Source organism: Montipora capricornis, chromosome 14 (assembly GCF_036669925.1).
Source record: "Montipora capricornis isolate CH-2021 chromosome 14, ASM3666992v2, whole genome shotgun sequence".
Taxonomy (NCBI): Eukaryota; Metazoa; Cnidaria; class Anthozoa; order Scleractinia; family Acroporidae; genus Montipora; species Montipora capricornis.
This window is the reverse complement of record NC_090896.1, coordinates 20,069,638-20,087,933: the sequence shown is the minus strand read 5'-3', so window position 1 is coordinate 20,087,933 and position 18,296 is coordinate 20,069,638. Positions and strand designations below refer to the sequence as shown.

Sequence of the window (18,296 nt, the reverse complement as noted above, 5' to 3'; positions counted from 1 at the left end):
ATCGGCGTACTGCGAGATCGGAGACAGGGCCCGCGGGGGCCCGGGGACAGAAAGACCAATGATACGTGGATTGGCACGAATGTTAACAGCAAGCACTTCAGAAACTAGAACATACAATAATGGAGACAAAGGACAGCCCTGACGCACGCCACGAGACAAAGGAAAAAACCGAGACAGATAACCATTAACAACTACAGAGCTTTGGACAGCAGAATAGAACAGAACAACCCAACGGACAAAAGATGGGCCAAAACCCATCCTCGACAAAGTAGCACACATAAATGACCAATCCACTCTATCAAAGGCCTTTTCCTGGTCTAAGGAGAGAACGGCAACGGGATGTCAGATTCCGTGGCAAAGGCAACCACATCACGCAAAAGAGCAACATTCTCGCCAATAAACCTGCCAGGAACACCGCAGGTCTGATCCTCACTAACAAACCAGATGGATAACTTTGAGAAGGCGCCCAGCAATAAACACGAGAAGCAAGCTTATAGTCGACGTTGAGAAGGGAGATGGGGCGCCAGTTACGAGCGTCCAACCGATCTCCCTTCTTAAAGATTAAGGATATGAGACCCCGCCGTTGAGACAAAGACATAGAACCAGACAGATAACACGAATTCAAGACCTCCACTAAATCAGACCCAAGGACGTCCCAGAATTTCAAGTTAAAACTCCATGGGAGAGGCCATCGGACCCCGGGGCTTTACGACGAGCCATGCCAACAAGGGCACGATGACACTCCTCAAGAGTCAGAAAGCCCTCACAAAGATCAGCTTGGGCAGATGAAAGGACGAGGGACACATTACTGAGAAGAATATCTTGAGCGGCGGAATCCGTAGGACAGGCAGTAAAAAAAGAGAGGAGTAGAAAGTGGCGAACGAAGAACACAGATCAGAAGGTGTTGAAACAATGGACCCATCAGGGTTCCGAAGCGCAGAAACCCACCGGTCAGCAGACCGTTTCTTCTCTAAACGAAAAAAGTACGCCGATGAGACTTCGCCCTCCTCAACCCATCGGACACACGTGACCGTACTTGGGCACCTTGAGCAGCCCTGATGTCATAGGCGGAAAGCTGTTCAAGGGTGGATCGATAAACACCTAAAACAGACAGGCAACCAGCATCAAGCCGTGCCTTGAGGTGTGCCGCCAACTAGCCAACAAATCGCGTGACCAAGATTCTTTCTGCGACCGGCGCACACAGTAAGATACCGTAATGCCCTTCGATCTTTGCTTTACCGGAATCCCACCACTTGGAAAGAGAGGAAAAACAGAGCTTACAGTCCTTCCAATCGGCCCAAAAGTCAGAAATAAGGCGACAGACCAGTACTCCTCCTCCTCCAGGACTGAGGTATTAAGCTTCCAAAGCCCCGGACCAGGAGGAATAACGTCAGGAACAGTAAGAGAGCAGGACACAGCACAATGGTCTGAAAACGGACACGGAAGAATTTCACAAACAGAGACAGAGACGCAACCCAGACATAAGGGCACCCAATTAGATCTATACGGGAGGAGATAGAGCCATCCGCCTTAGTCCAGGTAAAGGCGGAGGAAGACGGATGGAGGTATCTCCAAATATCAATACAACAGACATCGTCAAAAAGACGACCAAGGGCAACAACACTCTCACGCGAGGTATCACCGACCACGGAGCCCACACGGTCAGCAGCGCGATCAAAGACGGTATTAAAATCGCCGGCGAGGAGGGTGGGAACTGAAGGGTCTAATCGGGAAGAGACCCCGTCCAGGAAGGCATCACGATCAGGGTTACGATTGGGAGCATAAATGCAAGCAACCCTGAACACAGCGCCACGCAAAGAAAACTCACATAACAAAAACCGACCACAACTATCAGAGGAAGAGATTTAACAAGGGACAACACTGGACGAAAACAAAAACATACAACCACAAGGACTTATTAGAGCCGGAGACACCACAACGGAAAGACCAGATGACTGGAAACCAGGACTGACACTCACTGAGGGAGATGCAGTGGGCCTCTTGGAGGCACACTACATCAGGAAACAACAGGCAAGGAATGAAGCCACTGTACAAACCCAGCTCGCTTAGACTGGTCTCGCAGACCGTTGACGTTAATTGAGACAACTGACAGAGCCATAATGGAGTACAGTAAAAGAGTAACTATGTACGTGCTTTGCGTTGGGGGAGGGAAAACGACACATCAGGCAAACCTTCGTGCTTCGCAGACTTGACAGTATCAGCTGAAGCACGAGTCTTCGATTTAGTAGAAGAGGGCGCAGCTCCGCTCTTCTTAGCCACCTTTGTAAGAGCCTTCCGGGAAGGAGTAACAGAAGAGCTATCAGAGGAGGTTCTCAACGGAATCACAACCGCGTTTACGAGGAGTGGATACCTCAACCATTTCCACCTCCAAAGGTTCAACAGATTGGGAGGATGGAGGAAACACCCGAAGAAACAAGACTGTCGGTACCACCACTAGCAAACAGTACCCCTTACGACGCACACCTGTATTCTCAGCCACTTTACATAAAGTGCCACCACTTGGTGGTTTTTAACATTTTGTAATTTTTTAACAGAATCTCAGTACTTTTGGCAGATGCCCGTAAATGCTCACGGCGGACAAGGTGCTCCCAGTCTCATGGCCACGAGATATGGTGGTCCGATTACAATCCGTGCCAAGGAAGGAATGCCCAAAGCCAACCTGAAAGCGAGGCGCACACAACGATCGCTCTTGTACAGTGGGCAGCAGCACCAGCATTGCATGGCACTTGCGTTGACGGCAAGAGGACAAATGCACATTGTGCTTGCTCTGACCTCGTTTTCATTTTCCCTTATAACAAAGTTAATTTTCACGGCAAATTACTTGTCTACGACCATACCACAGGGAAAACACCGGTTCTCGTCCGATCACCGAAGTTAAGCCCTGTCGGGCGGGGTTAGTACTTGGATGGGAGACCGCCTGGGAATACCCCGTGTTGTAGGCTTCCCTTTTTCCTTCTGTACACTTGATTATCTCAAAAAATCTCAGTTTCTTTCAATGAAAGAACATTCCAAACCAGGTTTTTTGAACACAACATGCCAACGATATGTCAAAGATGAGACATACGACAAAAACAAAATAGTTCACACGAGAAAGTGGAACTTGTATTCCCAAGGGAGCGCGTGCGCGCGAGATCTTATCAATCCAACGTTTATGACATGAAACGTATCTTTTCGTGTGAGCAAAGAACAGGATACGACAAGTAAAAAATGCATGCACTGTTATGCATTAGATGGAAGTTAACCTAGCCCGGATGATATGTATACAACGAAGGCTACAACACTACAACATTGATCTTGCGAAAACGTGACTTACGTGACGTAGCGCACTTCAAAGTCTTACTGTTCCCTGCTCAACACGGACAGTACGTATTCAAAGGGCCGATAAGACACTATCCTGACCATGAAAGATTTACTTTTTATGATAACAATCCAATTAACTGATAACATAGAGAAACCACAAAGTGTTGGCCACAGAAATGTAACGCCAACTGATCTGGCGGGTCCTCAGTTACTCAATGCAAAACGGGCTCTCCAGAACGCAACATAACACAACGCAAAATAAATCTATCGCGATGGAGCAGTACAAACACACATCCACTTACGTTTTCGAAACGATGCACGAGGATAAGAGCTCGACCCGCTGGCATTTTCTTGTCTCACTCGTCTATCGATGGAAATCGATGCGGCTGAAATAAACACGTCGTCTCCCTCTCTGTACGGCCAAGAATGAGAGAAATGAAATCACAGTTTTTCAGTGCACCAAGTACGGAACATTCACCTACAATTTCAGCAGTGGACTTCACAAATACAACTCACCTTCCTTAGTCCTTACACCGCCACCGCATCTCCTTCCCTGCCCTGCCTGAAACGTTACCAACAAACCTTCCCATTAGCCAACTTTGCCACCGGGGTTTGGTGCGGGGACTAGCGCGAACGCAGGTCCCCACTACCAGAAATTATACGCTCGAGTTACCCACATTTGGGGTAATCGCAAGGGTCAACCCAATCGAAGTGCAATGAAAGAGCCTCACCTTGAGAGGACTGCCTCCCTGATCACAGTGCCTCCCGCGTCAGGTAAGTATGCCTTTTCAGCCTCTCCGGGACCGCAAAACGCAACTTGTCTGCGCATACCATGTGGTAATGGAGGTCACGTGCTCCTCGTCCTGTCGTGTCGTGCTGTCCACTCGCTGCTATGCTACCTAGAAAAGAGAAGAGAATGTGAAGGTTGGTTGCTTGGTCACTTTTTCTGCTTTCACTTGATTATTTCTTCCCCAGAGGGAAGTGGGCCACGCTCGGAGGTAGTGCTATACCGAGGCAACCCGTGGCCGGGACGAGGCAAGCCTCTTTTCCACGGCCCAGTTCCAAAAATCAGTTTAATATATGAGCTGCTCGATGAGCAGCGGTATCAGATATTAAGCTGATAAGAACAGATTACTACACTTGATCTTAGCCAAAAGGCCGAGAAGCGATGCCCGTAAATGGCTCACGGCGGACAAGGTGCTCCCAGTCTCATGGCCACGAGATATGGTGGTCCGTTACAATCCGTGCCAAGGAAGGAATGCCCAAAGCCAACCTGAAAGCGAGGCGCACACAACGATCGCTCTTGTACAGTGGGCAGCAGCACCAGCATTGCATGGCACTTGCGTGACGGCAAGAGGACAAATGCACATTGTGCTTGCTCTGACCTCGTTTTCATTTTCCCTTATAACAAAGTTTAATTTTCACGGCAAATTACTTGTCTACGACCATACCACAGGGAAAACACCGGTTCTCGTCCGATCACCGAAGTTAAGCCCTGTCGGGCGGGGTTTAGTACTTGGATGGGAGACCGCCTGGGAATACCCCGTGTTGTAGGCTTCCCTTTTTCTTCTGTACACTTGATTATCTCAAAAAATCTCAGTTTCTTTCAATGAAAGAAAGACACATTCCAAACCAGGTTTTTTGAACACAACATGCCAACGATATGTCAAAGATGAGACATACGACAAAAACAAAATAGTTCACACGAGAAAGTGGAACTTGTATTCCCAAGGGAGCGCGTGCGCGCGAGATCTTATCAATCCAACGTTTATGACATGAAACGTATCTTTTCGTGTGAGCAAAGAACAGGATACGACAAGTAAAAAATGCATGCACTGTTATGCATTAGATGGAAGTTAACCTAGCCCGGATGATATGTATACAACGAAGGCTACAACACTACAACATTGATCTTGCGAAAACGTGACTTACGTGACGTAGCGCACTTCAAAGTCTTACTGTTCCCTGCTCAACACGGACAGTACGTATTCAAAGGGCCGATAAAGACACTATCCTGAACCATGAAAGATTTACTTTTTATGATAACAATCCAATTAACTGATAACATAGAGAAACCACAAAGTGTTGGCACAGAAATGTAACGCCAACTGATCTGGCGGGTCCTCAGTTACTCAATGCAAACGGGGCTCTCCAGAACGCAACATAACACAACGCAAAAGAAATCTATCGCGATGGAGCAGTACAAACACACATCCACTTACGTTTTCGAAACGATGCACGAGGATAAGAGCTCGACCCGCTGGCATTTTCTTGTCTCACTCGTCTATCGATGGAAATCGATGCGGCTGAAATAAACACGTCGTCTCCCTCTCTGTACGGCCAAGAATGAGAGAAATGAAATCACAGTTTTTCAGTGCACCAAGTACGGACATTCACCTACAATTTCAGCAGTGGACTTCACAAATACAACTCACCTTCCTTAGTCCTTACACCGCCACCGCATCTCCTTCCCTGCCCTGCCTGAAACGTTACCAACAAACTTCCCATTAGCCAACTTTGCCACCGGGGTTTGGTGCGGGACTAAGCGCGAACGCAGGTCCCCACTACCAGAAATTATACGCTCGAGTTACCCACATTTGGGGTAATCGCAAGGGTCAACCCCAATCGAAGTGCAATGAAAGAGCCTCACCTTGAGAGGACTGCCTCCCTGATCACCAAGTGCCTCCCGCGTCAGGTAAGTTTTTTTTATGTTTAAGGCGAATGGCAGCCCCCCGGTAGGGTGAGTGCAATGGCTGCCAGACATTCAGACTCATCCATCAACAACAATGGTTCGCCTCAAACGGGGGTGCACCAGCACGTCAAACGTCACCGGGGAATCGAACCCCGCCCCTACAAACAAAAAAAAAAAACAAAACTAACGAAGAAAAGCATTCACGAGACGCCTCGTCCGACTTACACTCGAGAATGGCATTTCCACATCAAACAAACAAACAAGCAAACCAACAGGACGAAGGACTACAGGACAAAACAAAAACAACCGAACTGTGCAGCGGCGAATGGCAGACCTGACAAGGACGCCAGTCAGAAAGACTCATCCTAACAGGAGTAGGTACGCCGCGAGACAGCAACAGCTTGGGGCGACAATGGGACTAGAACTGGGACAGAGAAAAACGACCATTGCAAACAGAGCCGATAATGCCAGACGCACCCCACTGACGATGAAAATAACGTAGACGACGGGGGGACTTGAAACGCTTAAAAAGGAGAGGTAGATTGAACTTGACACGAGAGCGGACCTTTGCGATGACATCGAGAGCACCGGGCGGCACATTACGGAAACGAAAGTCATTCCGAGCGAGCCAGATAAAATACTTACAGACAACCTAGGATGTACACGAAAACACGAGGAACTCGACGGATCTCAGCCGGGTCAAAAACCAAACAGCACGTGACGGCAAACCAAAGAAGGGGACGAAGACGAAAAAACCAAACAATAGAGACTGTAACCATGAAAGAACACTATGAGCAAGAGGGCAGGAGAAAAACAAGTGAGAAGGACATTCAGAGGCAAGACGGCAAAAAGCAAGAAGGGTCGACCGAGTACCCAAAAACCGACAAGGCGATCGGCAGTGTACAACACGCCATGGCGACCTTTCAGTTGAGATCGATCACTGGGCGGTCAAGATTGAAGAAGAACAATTGGGACCAGGTCGAAGGCCAGTAGAGAGTATAGCCATACAAAGGAAAAAACTTGTCAACACAATGGGGAGTCGGACGATCCTCAGACAGCAAAAACAAATAAACAGAATTTGCAGAGATAGAGGAAACAGCAGCAAACATGATGAGGGGACAAAGACGCAATGACAAGGGAGGAACGACGCCGACGGGAAAAGGAACCACCAACCAAACGCCAAGCAGACAGAAGAGCAGAGTAAAACGGGGGGAGGGACTTGGAGGAAAAGGCCTCAGGACGGGACAGAACAACATCAAGAGCAGGGACACCAAAACGAGAATCACACCAAAAGGAAAAGAAATGGACCCAACTACGCGGAGAAAACAGTGAAACGCCGAACCCACTGGACAAGAAGCGCAGAAACCTTAAGACGAAGATCAATGACAGAAAAACCCACCAGCAGATGTAGGCTGAACAACAACAGCACGAGAAACCAGATCGCGTTTGCCCTTCCAAAAAAACCCAAAAACCAATTTACAAAGCTCGGAAGAAACCCAAGGGGGGACATGAATTAGGGAGGCAATGTACCAAAACCCTAGAAAGGGCCAAGGCGTTGATGACGAGAGCTCTCCCGCCGTAGGACAGGGAGCGTTGCCTCCAAGAAGCCAGCACATTCTCCACGGCATCAATCCTAGGACGCCAGTTCACTTCCTCCAAATTCCCAGGCCCAATAAAGACGCCCAGCACTTTGATCTTGGCCGAGGTCCCAGTCCAGGGTGACAGGGGGGTCAGTCCTGCCAGACCACGAACCGAGCCACAATCCCTTGGATTTGGATCCCTGATTAAGCTTAGCACCAGAACCCCTTTCAAAAAGAGCATAAACTTCAAAAATAGCAGCAATGGCAATATCAGACGTGACAATGAGAGAGGTGTCATCGGCGTACTGCGAGATCGGAGACAGGGCCCGCGGGGGCCCGGGGACAGAAAGACCAATGATACGTGGATTGGCACGAATGTTAACAGCAAGCACTTCAGAAACTAGAACATACAATAATGGAGACAAAGGACAGCCCTGACGCACGCCACGAGACAAAGGAAAAAACCGAGACAGATAACCATTAACAACTACAGAGCTTTGGACAGCAGAATAGAACAGAACAACCCAACGGACAAAAGATGGGCCAAAACCCATCCTCGACAAAGTAGCACACATAAATGACCAATCCACTCTATCAAAGGCCTTTTCCTGGTCTAAGGAGAGAACGGCAACGGGATGTCAGATTCCGTGGCAAAGGCAACCACATCACGCAAAAGAGCAACATTCTCGCCAATAAACCTGCCAGGAACACCGCAGGTCTGATCCTCACTAACAAACCAGATGGATAACTTTGAGAAGGCGCCCAGCAATAAACACGAGAAGCAAGCTTATAGTCGACGTTGAGAAGGGAGATGGGGCGCCAGTTACGAGCGTCCAACCGATCTCCCTTCTTAAAGATTAAGGATATGAGACCCCGCCGTTGAGACAAAGACATAGAACCAGACAGATAACACGAATTCAAGACCTCCACTAAATCAGACCCAAGGACGTCCCAGAATTTCAAGTTAAAACTCCATGGGAGAGGCCATCGGACCCCGGGGCTTTACGACGAGCCATGCCAACAAGGGCACGATGACACTCCTCAAGAGTCAGAAAGCCCTCACAAAGATCAGCTTGGGCAGATGAAAGGACGAGGGACACATTACTGAGAAGAATATCTTGAGCGGCGGAATCCGTAGGACAGGCAGTAAAAAAAGAGAGGAGTAGAAAGTGGCGAACGAAGAACACAGATCAGAAGGTGTTGAAACAATGGACCCATCAGGGTTCCGAAGCGCAGAAACCCACCGGTCAGCAGACCGTTTCTTCTCTAAACGAAAAAAGTACGCCGATGAGACTTCGCCCTCCTCAACCCATCGGACACACGTGACCGTACTTGGGCACCTTGAGCAGCCCTGATGTCATAGGCGGAAAGCTGTTCAAGGGTGGATCGATAAACACCTAAAACAGACAGGCAACCAGCATCAAGCCGTGCCTTGAGGTGTGCCGCCAACTAGCCAACAAATCGCGTGACCAAGATTCTTTCTGCGACCGGCGCACACAGTAAGATACCGTAATGCCCTTCGATCTTTGCTTTACCGGAATCCCACCACTTGGAAAGAGAGGAAAAACAGAGCTTACAGTCCTTCCAATCGGCCCAAAAGTCAGAAATAAGGCGACAGACCAGTACTCCTCCTCCTCCAGGACTGAGGTATTAAGCTTCCAAAGCCCCGGACCAGGAGGAATAACGTCAGGAACAGTAAGAGAGCAGGACACAGCACAATGGTCTGAAAACGGACACGGAAGAATTTCACAAACAGAGACAGAGACGCAACCCAGACATAAGGGCACCCAATTAGATCTATACGGGAGGAGATAGAGCCATCCGCCTTAGTCCAGGTAAAGGCGGAGGAAGACGGATGGAGGTATCTCCAAATATCAATACAACAGACATCGTCAAAAAGACGACCAAGGGCAACAACACTCTCACGCGAGGTATCACCGACCACGGAGCCCACACGGTCAGCAGCGCGATCAAAGACGGTATTAAAATCGCCGGCGAGGAGGGTGGGAACTGAAGGGTCTAATCGGGAAGAGACCCCGTCCAGGAAGGCATCACGATCAGGGTTACGATTGGGAGCATAAATGCAAGCAACCCTGAACACAGCGCCACGCAAAGAAAACTCACATAACAAAAACCGACCACAACTATCAGAGGAAGAGATTTAACAAGGGACAACACTGGACGAAAACAAAAACATACAACCACAAGGACTTATTAGAGCCGGAGACACCACAACGGAAAGACCAGATGACTGGAAACCAGGACTGACACTCACTGAGGGAGATGCAGTGGGCCTCTTGGAGGCACACTACATCAGGAAACAACAGGCAAGGAATGAAGCCACTGTACAAACCCAGCTCGCTTAGACTGGTCTCGCAGACCGTTGACGTTAATTGAGACAACTGACAGAGCCATAATGGAGTACAGTAAAAGAGTAACTATGTACGTGCTTTGCGTTGGGGGAGGGAAAACGACACATCAGGCAAACCTTCGTGCTTCGCAGACTTGACAGTATCAGCTGAAGCACGAGTCTTCGATTTAGTAGAAGAGGGCGCAGCTCCGCTCTTCTTAGCCACCTTTGTAAGAGCCTTCCGGGAAGGAGTAACAGAAGAGCTATCAGAGGAGGTTCTCAACGGAATCACAACCGCGTTTACGAGGAGTGGATACCTCAACCATTTCCACCTCCAAAGGTTCAACAGATTGGGAGGATGGAGGAAACACCCGAAGAAACAAGACTGTCGGTACCACCACTAGCAAACAGTACCCCTTACGACGCACACCTGTATTCTCAGCCACTTTACATAAAGTGCCACCACTTGGTGGTTTTTAACATTTTGTAATTTTTTAACAGAATCTCAGTACTTTTGGCAGATGCCCGTAAATGCTCACGGCGGACAAGGTGCTCCCAGTCTCATGGCCACGAGATATGGTGGTCCGATTACAATCCGTGCCAAGGAAGGAATGCCCAAAGCCAACCTGAAAGCGAGGCGCACACAACGATCGCTCTTGTACAGTGGGCAGCAGCACCAGCATTGCATGGCACTTGCGTTGACGGCAAGAGGACAAATGCACATTGTGCTTGCTCTGACCTCGTTTTCATTTTCCCTTATAACAAAGTTAATTTTCACGGCAAATTACTTGTCTACGACCATACCACAGGGAAAACACCGGTTCTCGTCCGATCACCGAAGTTAAGCCCTGTCGGGCGGGGTTAGTACTTGGATGGGAGACCGCCTGGGAATACCCCGTGTTGTAGGCTTCCCTTTTTCCTTCTGTACACTTGATTATCTCAAAAAATCTCAGTTTCTTTCAATGAAAGAACATTCCAAACCAGGTTTTTTGAACACAACATGCCAACGATATGTCAAAGATGAGACATACGACAAAAACAAAATAGTTCACACGAGAAAGTGGAACTTGTATTCCCAAGGGAGCGCGTGCGCGCGAGACCTTATCAATCCAACGTTTATGACATGAAACGTATCTTTTCGTGTGAGCAAAGAACAGGATACGACAAGTAAAAAATGCATGCACTGTTATGCATTAGATGGAAGTTAACCTAGCCCGGATGATATGTATACAACGAAGGCTACAACACTACAACATTGATCTTGCGAAAACGTGACTTACGTGACGTAGCGCACTTCAAAGTCTTACTGTTCCCTGCTCAACACGGACAGTACGTATTCAAAGGGCCGATAAGACACTATCCTGACCATGAAAGATTTACTTTTTATGATAACAATCCAATTAACTGATAACATAGAGAAACCACAAAGTGTTGGCCACAGAAATGTAACGCCAACTGATCTGGCGGGTCCTCAGTTACTCAATGCAAAACGGGCTCTCCAGAACGCAACATAACACAACGCAAAAGAAATCTATCGCGATGGAGCAGTACAAACACACATCCACTTACGTTTTCGAAACGATGCACGAGGATAAGAGCTCGACCCGCTGGCATTTTCTTGTCTCACTCGTCTATCGATGGAAATCGATGCGGCTGAAATAAACACGTCGTCTCCCTCTCTGTACGGCCAAGAATGAGAGAAATGAAATCACAGTTTTTCAGTGCACCAAGTACGGAACATTCACCTACAATTTCAGCAGTGGACTTCACAAATACAACTCACCTTCCTTAGTCCTTACACCGCCACCGCATCTCCTTCCCTGCCCTGCCTGAAACGTTACCAACAAACCTTCCCATTAGCCAACTTTGCCACCGGGGTTTGGTGCGGGGACTAGCGCGAACGCAGGTCCCCACTACCAGAAATTATACGCTCGAGTTACCCACATTTGGGGTAATCGCAAGGGTCAACCCAATCGAAGTGCAATGAAAGAGCCTCACCTTGAGAGGACTGCCTCCCTGATCACAGTGCCTCCCGCGTCAGGTAAGTATGCCTTTTCAGCCTCTCCGGGACCGCAAAACGCAACTTGTCTGCGCATACCATGTGGTAATGGAGGTCACGTGCTCCTCGTCCTGTCGTGTCGTGCTGTCCACTCGCTGCTATGCTACCTAGAAAAGAGAAGAGAATGTGAAGGTTGGTTGCTTGGTCACTTTTTCTGCTTTCACTTGATTATTTCTTCCCCAGAGGGAAGTGGGCCACGCTCGGAGGTAGTGCTATACCGAGGCAACCCGTGGCCGGGACGAGGCAAGCCTCTTTTCCACGGCCCAGTTCCAAAAATCAGTTTAATATATGAGCTGCTCGATGAGCAGCGGTATCAGATATTAAGCTGATAAGAACAGATTACTACACTTGATCTTAGCCAAAAGGCCGAGAAGCGATGCCCGTAAATGGCTCACGGCGGACAAGGTGCTCCCAGTCTCATGGCCACGAGATATGGTGGTCCGTTACAATCCGTGCCAAGGAAGGAATGCCCAAAGCCAACCTGAAAGCGAGGCGCACACAACGATCGCTCTTGTACAGTGGGCAGCAGCACCAGCATTGCATGGCACTTGCGTGACGGCAAGAGGACAAATGCACATTGTGCTTGCTCTGACCTCGTTTTCATTTTCCCTTATAACAAAGTTTAATTTTCACGGCAAATTACTTGTCTACGACCATACCACAGGGAAAACACCGGTTCTCGTCCGATCACCGAAGTTAAGCCCTGTCGGGCGGGGTTTAGTACTTGGATGGGAGACCGCCTGGGAATACCCCGTGTTGTAGGCTTCCCTTTTTCTTCTGTACACTTGATTATCTCAAAAAATCTCAGTTTCTTTCAATGAAAGAAAGACACATTCCAAACCAGGTTTTTTGAACACAACATGCCAACGATATGTCAAAGATGAGACATACGACAAAAACAAAATAGTTCACACGAGAAAGTGGAACTTGTATTCCCAAGGGAGCGCGTGCGCGCGAGATCTTATCAATCCAACGTTTATGACATGAAACGTATCTTTTCGTGTGAGCAAAGAACAGGATACGACAAGTAAAAAATGCATGCACTGTTATGCATTAGATGGAAGTTAACCTAGCCCGGATGATATGTATACAACGAAGGCTACAACACTACAACATTGATCTTGCGAAAACGTGACTTACGTGACGTAGCGCACTTCAAAGTCTTACTGTTCCCTGCTCAACACGGACAGTACGTATTCAAAGGGCCGATAAAGACACTATCCTGAACCATGAAAGATTTACTTTTTATGATAACAATCCAATTAACTGATAACATAGAGAAACCACAAAGTGTTGGCACAGAAATGTAACGCCAACTGATCTGGCGGGTCCTCAGTTACTCAATGCAAACGGGGCTCTCCAGAACGCAACATAACACAACGCAAAAGAAATCTATCGCGATGGAGCAGTACAAACACACATCCACTTACGTTTTCGAAACGATGCACGAGGATAAGAGCTCGACCCGCTGGCATTTTCTTGTCTCACTCGTCTATCGATGGAAATCGATGCGGCTGAAATAAACACGTCGTCTCCCTCTCTGTACGGCCAAGAATGAGAGAAATGAAATCACAGTTTTTCAGTGCACCAAGTACGGACATTCACCTACAATTTCAGCAGTGGACTTCACAAATACAACTCACCTTCCTTAGTCCTTACACCGCCACCGCATCTCCTTCCCTGCCCTGCCTGAAACGTTACCAACAAACTTCCCATTAGCCAACTTTGCCACCGGGGTTTGGTGCGGGACTAAGCGCGAACGCAGGTCCCCACTACCAGAAATTATACGCTCGAGTTACCCACATTTGGGGTAATCGCAAGGGTCAACCCCAATCGAAGTGCAATGAAAGAGCCTCACCTTGAGAGGACTGCCTCCCTGATCACCAAGTGCCTCCCGCGTCAGGTAAGTTTTTTTTATGTTTAAGGCGAATGGCAGCCCCCCGGTAGGGTGAGTGCAATGGCTGCCAGACATTCAGACTCATCCATCAACAACAATGGTTCGCCTCAAACGGGGGTGCACCAGCACGTCAAACGTCACCGGGGAATCGAACCCCGCCCCTACAAACAAAAAAAAAAAACAAAACTAACGAAGAAAAGCATTCACGAGACGCCTCGTCCGACTTACACTCGAGAATGGCATTTCCACATCAAACAAACAAACAAGCAAACCAACAGGACGAAGGACTACAGGACAAAACAAAAACAACCGAACTGTGCAGCGGCGAATGGCAGACCTGACAAGGACGCCAGTCAGAAAGACTCATCCTAACAGGAGTAGGTACGCCGCGAGACAGCAACAGCTTGGGGCGACAATGGGACTAGAACTGGGACAGAGAAAAACGACCATTGCAAACAGAGCCGATAATGCCAGACGCACCCCACTGACGATGAAAATAACGTAGACGACGGGGGGACTTGAAACGCTTAAAAAGGAGAGGTAGATTGAACTTGACACGAGAGCGGACCTTTGCGATGACATCGAGAGCACCGGGCGGCACATTACGGAAACGAAAGTCATTCCGAGCGAGCCAGATAAAATACTTACAGACAACCTAGGATGTACACGAAAACACGAGGAACTCGACGGATCTCAGCCGGGTCAAAAACCAAACAGCACGTGACGGCAAACCAAAGAAGGGGACGAAGACGAAAAAACCAAACAATAGAGACTGTAACCATGAAAGAACACTATGAGCAAGAGGGCAGGAGAAAAACAAGTGAGAAGGACATTCAGAGGCAAGACGGCAAAAAGCAAGAAGGGTCGACCGAGTACCCAAAAACCGACAAGGCGATCGGCAGTGTACAACACGCCATGGCGACCTTTCAGTTGAGATCGATCACTGGGCGGTCAAGATTGAAGAAGAACAATTGGGACCAGGTCGAAGGCCAGTAGAGAGTATAGCCATACAAAGGAAAAAACTTGTCAACACAATGGGGAGTCGGACGATCCTCAGACAGCAAAAACAAATAAACAGAATTTGCAGAGATAGAGGAAACAGCAGCAAACATGATGAGGGGACAAAGACGCAATGACAAGGGAGGAACGACGCCGACGGGAAAAGGAACCACCAACCAAACGCCAAGCAGACAGAAGAGCAGAGTAAAACGGGGGGAGGGACTTGGAGGAAAAGGCCTCAGGACGGGACAGAACAACATCAAGAGCAGGGACACCAAAACGAGAATCACACCAAAAGGAAAAGAAATGGACCCAACTACGCGGAGAAAACAGTGAAACGCCGAACCCACTGGACAAGAAGCGCAGAAACCTTAAGACGAAGATCAATGACAGAAAAACCCACCAGCAGATGTAGGCTGAACAACAACAGCACGAGAAACCAGATCGCGTTTGCCCTTCCAAAAAAACCCAAAAACCAATTTACAAAGCTCGGAAGAAACCCAAGGGGGGACATGAATTAGGGAGGCAATGTACCAAAACCCTAGAAAGGGCCAAGGCGTTGATGACGAGAGCTCTCCCGCCGTAGGACAGGGAGCGTTGCCTCCAAGAAGCCAGCACATTCTCCACGGCATCAATCCTAGGACGCCAGTTCACTTCCTCCAAATTCCCAGGCCCAATAAAGACGCCCAGCACTTTGATCTTGGCCGAGGTCCCAGTCCAGGGTGACAGGGGGGTCAGTCCTGCCAGACCACGAACCGAGCCACAATCCCTTGGATTTGGATCCCTGATTAAGCTTAGCACCAGAACCCCTTTCAAAAAGAGCATAAACTTCAAAAATAGCAGCAATGGCAATATCAGACGTGACAATGAGAGAGGTGTCATCGGCGTACTGCGAGATCGGAGACAGGGCCCGCGGGGGCCCGGGGACAGAAAGACCAATGATACGTGGATTGGCACGAATGTTAACAGCAAGCACTTCAGAAACTAGAACATACAATAATGGAGACAAAGGACAGCCCTGACGCACGCCACGAGACAAAGGAAAAAACCGAGACAGATAACCATTAACAACTACAGAGCTTTGGACAGCAGAATAGAACAGAACAACCCAACGGACAAAAGATGGGCCAAAACCCATCCTCGACAAAGTAGCACACATAAATGACCAATCCACTCTATCAAAGGCCTTTTCCTGGTCTAAGGAGAGAACGGCAACGGGATGTCAGATTCCGTGGCAAAGGCAACCACATCACGCAAAAGAGCAACATTCTCGCCAATAAACCTGCCAGGAACACCGCAGGTCTGATCCTCACTAACAAACCAGATGGATAACTTTGAGAAGGCGCCCAGCAATAAACACGAGAAGCAAGCTTATAGTCGACGTTGAGAAGGGAGATGGGGCGCCAGTTACGAGCGTCCAACCGATCTCCCTTCTTAAAGATTAAGGATATGAGACCCCGCCGTTGAGACAAAGACATAGAACCAGACAGATAACACGAATTCAAGACCTCCACTAAATCAGACCCAAGGACGTCCCAGAATTTCAAGTTAAAACTCCATGGGAGAGGCCATCGGACCCCGGGGCTTTACGACGAGCCATGCCAACAAGGGCACGATGACACTCCTCAAGAGTCAGAAAGCCCTCACAAAGATCAGCTTGGGCAGATGAAAGGACGAGGGACACATTACTGAGAAGAATATCTTGAGCGGCGGAATCCGTAGGACAGGCAGTAAAAAAAGAGAGGAGTAGAAAGTGGCGAACGAAGAACACAGATCAGAAGGTGTTGAAACAATGGACCCATCAGGGTTCCGAAGCGCAGAAACCCACCGGTCAGCAGACCGTTTCTTCTCTAAACGAAAAAAGTACGCCGATGAGACTTCGCCCTCCTCAACCCATCGGACACACGTGACCGTACTTGGGCACCTTGAGCAGCCCTGATGTCATAGGCGGAAAGCTGTTCAAGGGTGGATCGATAAACACCTAAAACAGACAGGCAACCAGCATCAAGCCGTGCCTTGAGGTGTGCCGCCAACTAGCCAACAAATCGCGTGACCAAGATTCTTTCTGCGACCGGCGCACACAGTAAGATACCGTAATGCCCTTCGATCTTTGCTTTACCGGAATCCCACCACTTGGAAAGAGAGGAAAAACAGAGCTTACAGTCCTTCCAATCGGCCCAAAAGTCAGAAATAAGGCGACAGACCAGTACTCCTCCTCCTCCAGGACTGAGGTATTAAGCTTCCAAAGCCCCGGACCAGGAGGAATAACGTCAGGAACAGTAAGAGAGCAGGACACAGCACAATGGTCTGAAAACGGACACGGAAGAATTTCACAAACAGAGACAGAGACGCAACCCAGACATAAGGGCACCCAATTAGATCTATACGGGAGGAGATAGAGCCATCCGCCTTAGTCCAGGTAAAGGCGGAGGAAGACGGATGGAGGTATCTCCAAATATCAATACAACAGACATCGTCAAAAAGACGACCAAGGGCAACAACACTCTCACGCGAGGTATCACCGACCACGGAGCCCACACGGTCAGCAGCGCGATCAAAGACGGTATTAAAATCGCCGGCGAGGAGGGTGGGAACTGAAGGGTCTAATCGGGAAGAGACCCCGTCCAGGAAGGCATCACGATCAGGGTTACGATTGGGAGCATAAATGCAAGCAACCCTGAACACAGCGCCACGCAAAGAAAACTCACATAACAAAAACCGACCACAACTATCAGAGGAAGAGATTTAACAAGGGACAACACTGGACGAAAACAAAAACATACAACCACAAGGACTTATTAGAGCCGGAGACACCACAACGGAAAGACCAGATGACTGGAAACCAGGACTGACACTCACTGAGGGAGATGCAGTGGGCCTCTTGGAGGCACACTACATCAGGAAACAACAGGCAAGGAATGAAGCCACTGTACAAACCCAGCTCGCTTAGACTGGTCTCGCAGACCGTTGACGTTAATTGAGACAACTGACAGAGCCATAATGGAGTACAGTAAAAGAGTAACTATGTACGTGCTTTGCGTTGGGGGAGGGAAAACGACACATCAGGCAAACCTTCGTGCTTCGCAGACTTGACAGTATCAGCTGAAGCACGAGTCTTCGATTTAGTAGAAGAGGGCGCAGCTCCGCTCTTCTTAGCCACCTTTGTAAGAGCCTTCCGGGAAGGAGTAACAGAAGAGCTATCAGAGGAGGTTCTCAACGGAATCACAACCGCGTTTACGAGGAGTGGATACCTCAACCATTTCCACCTCCAAAGGTTCAACAGATTGGGAGGATGGAGGAAACACCCGAAGAAACAAGACTGTCGGTACCACCACTAGCAAACAGTACCCCTTACGACGCACACCTGTATTCTCAGCCACTTTACATAAAGTGCCACC

General features: G+C 48.7%; 10 non-coding genes across 10 annotated transcripts; 4 read left to right on the top strand and 6 right to left on the bottom strand.

Moving 5' to 3' along the window:
- The first annotated feature begins 2,844 nt into the window (after nucleotides 1-2,844).
- LOC138033925 (5S ribosomal RNA) lies at nucleotides 2,845-2,963 on the top strand. Its single transcript, XR_011128709.1, has one exon. It is a non-coding gene; the product is annotated as a 5S ribosomal RNA (ribosomal RNA).
- Nucleotides 2,964-3,939: 976 nt separating this feature from the next.
- Nucleotides 3,940-4,103, bottom strand: LOC138033914 (U1 spliceosomal RNA). The gene has a single exon (XR_011128699.1). It is a non-coding gene; the product is annotated as a U1 spliceosomal RNA (small nuclear RNA).
- A 194-nt stretch (nucleotides 4,104-4,297) lies between these two features.
- LOC138033978 (U2 spliceosomal RNA) lies at nucleotides 4,298-4,491 on the bottom strand. The gene has a single exon (XR_011128759.1). It is a non-coding gene; the product is annotated as a U2 spliceosomal RNA (small nuclear RNA).
- A 267-nt stretch (nucleotides 4,492-4,758) lies between these two features.
- On the top strand, nucleotides 4,759-4,878 carry LOC138034024 (5S ribosomal RNA). Its single transcript, XR_011128799.1, has one exon. It is a non-coding gene; the product is annotated as a 5S ribosomal RNA (ribosomal RNA).
- Nucleotides 4,879-5,856: 978 nt separating this feature from the next.
- On the bottom strand, nucleotides 5,857-6,024 carry LOC138033945 (U1 spliceosomal RNA). The gene has a single exon (XR_011128728.1). It is a non-coding gene; the product is annotated as a U1 spliceosomal RNA (small nuclear RNA).
- A 4,709-nt stretch (nucleotides 6,025-10,733) lies between these two features.
- Nucleotides 10,734-10,852, top strand: LOC138033913 (5S ribosomal RNA). Its single transcript, XR_011128698.1, has one exon. It is a non-coding gene; the product is annotated as a 5S ribosomal RNA (ribosomal RNA).
- Nucleotides 10,853-11,828: 976 nt separating this feature from the next.
- On the bottom strand, nucleotides 11,829-11,992 carry LOC138033912 (U1 spliceosomal RNA). Its single transcript, XR_011128697.1, has one exon. It is a non-coding gene; the product is annotated as a U1 spliceosomal RNA (small nuclear RNA).
- Nucleotides 11,993-12,186: 194 nt separating this feature from the next.
- On the bottom strand, nucleotides 12,187-12,380 carry LOC138033977 (U2 spliceosomal RNA). The gene has a single exon (XR_011128758.1). It is a non-coding gene; the product is annotated as a U2 spliceosomal RNA (small nuclear RNA).
- A 267-nt stretch (nucleotides 12,381-12,647) lies between these two features.
- LOC138034023 (5S ribosomal RNA) lies at nucleotides 12,648-12,767 on the top strand. The gene has a single exon (XR_011128798.1). It is a non-coding gene; the product is annotated as a 5S ribosomal RNA (ribosomal RNA).
- A 978-nt stretch (nucleotides 12,768-13,745) lies between these two features.
- Nucleotides 13,746-13,913, bottom strand: LOC138033944 (U1 spliceosomal RNA). The gene has a single exon (XR_011128727.1). It is a non-coding gene; the product is annotated as a U1 spliceosomal RNA (small nuclear RNA).
- Between the last annotated feature and the right edge of the window lie 4,383 nt (nucleotides 13,914-18,296).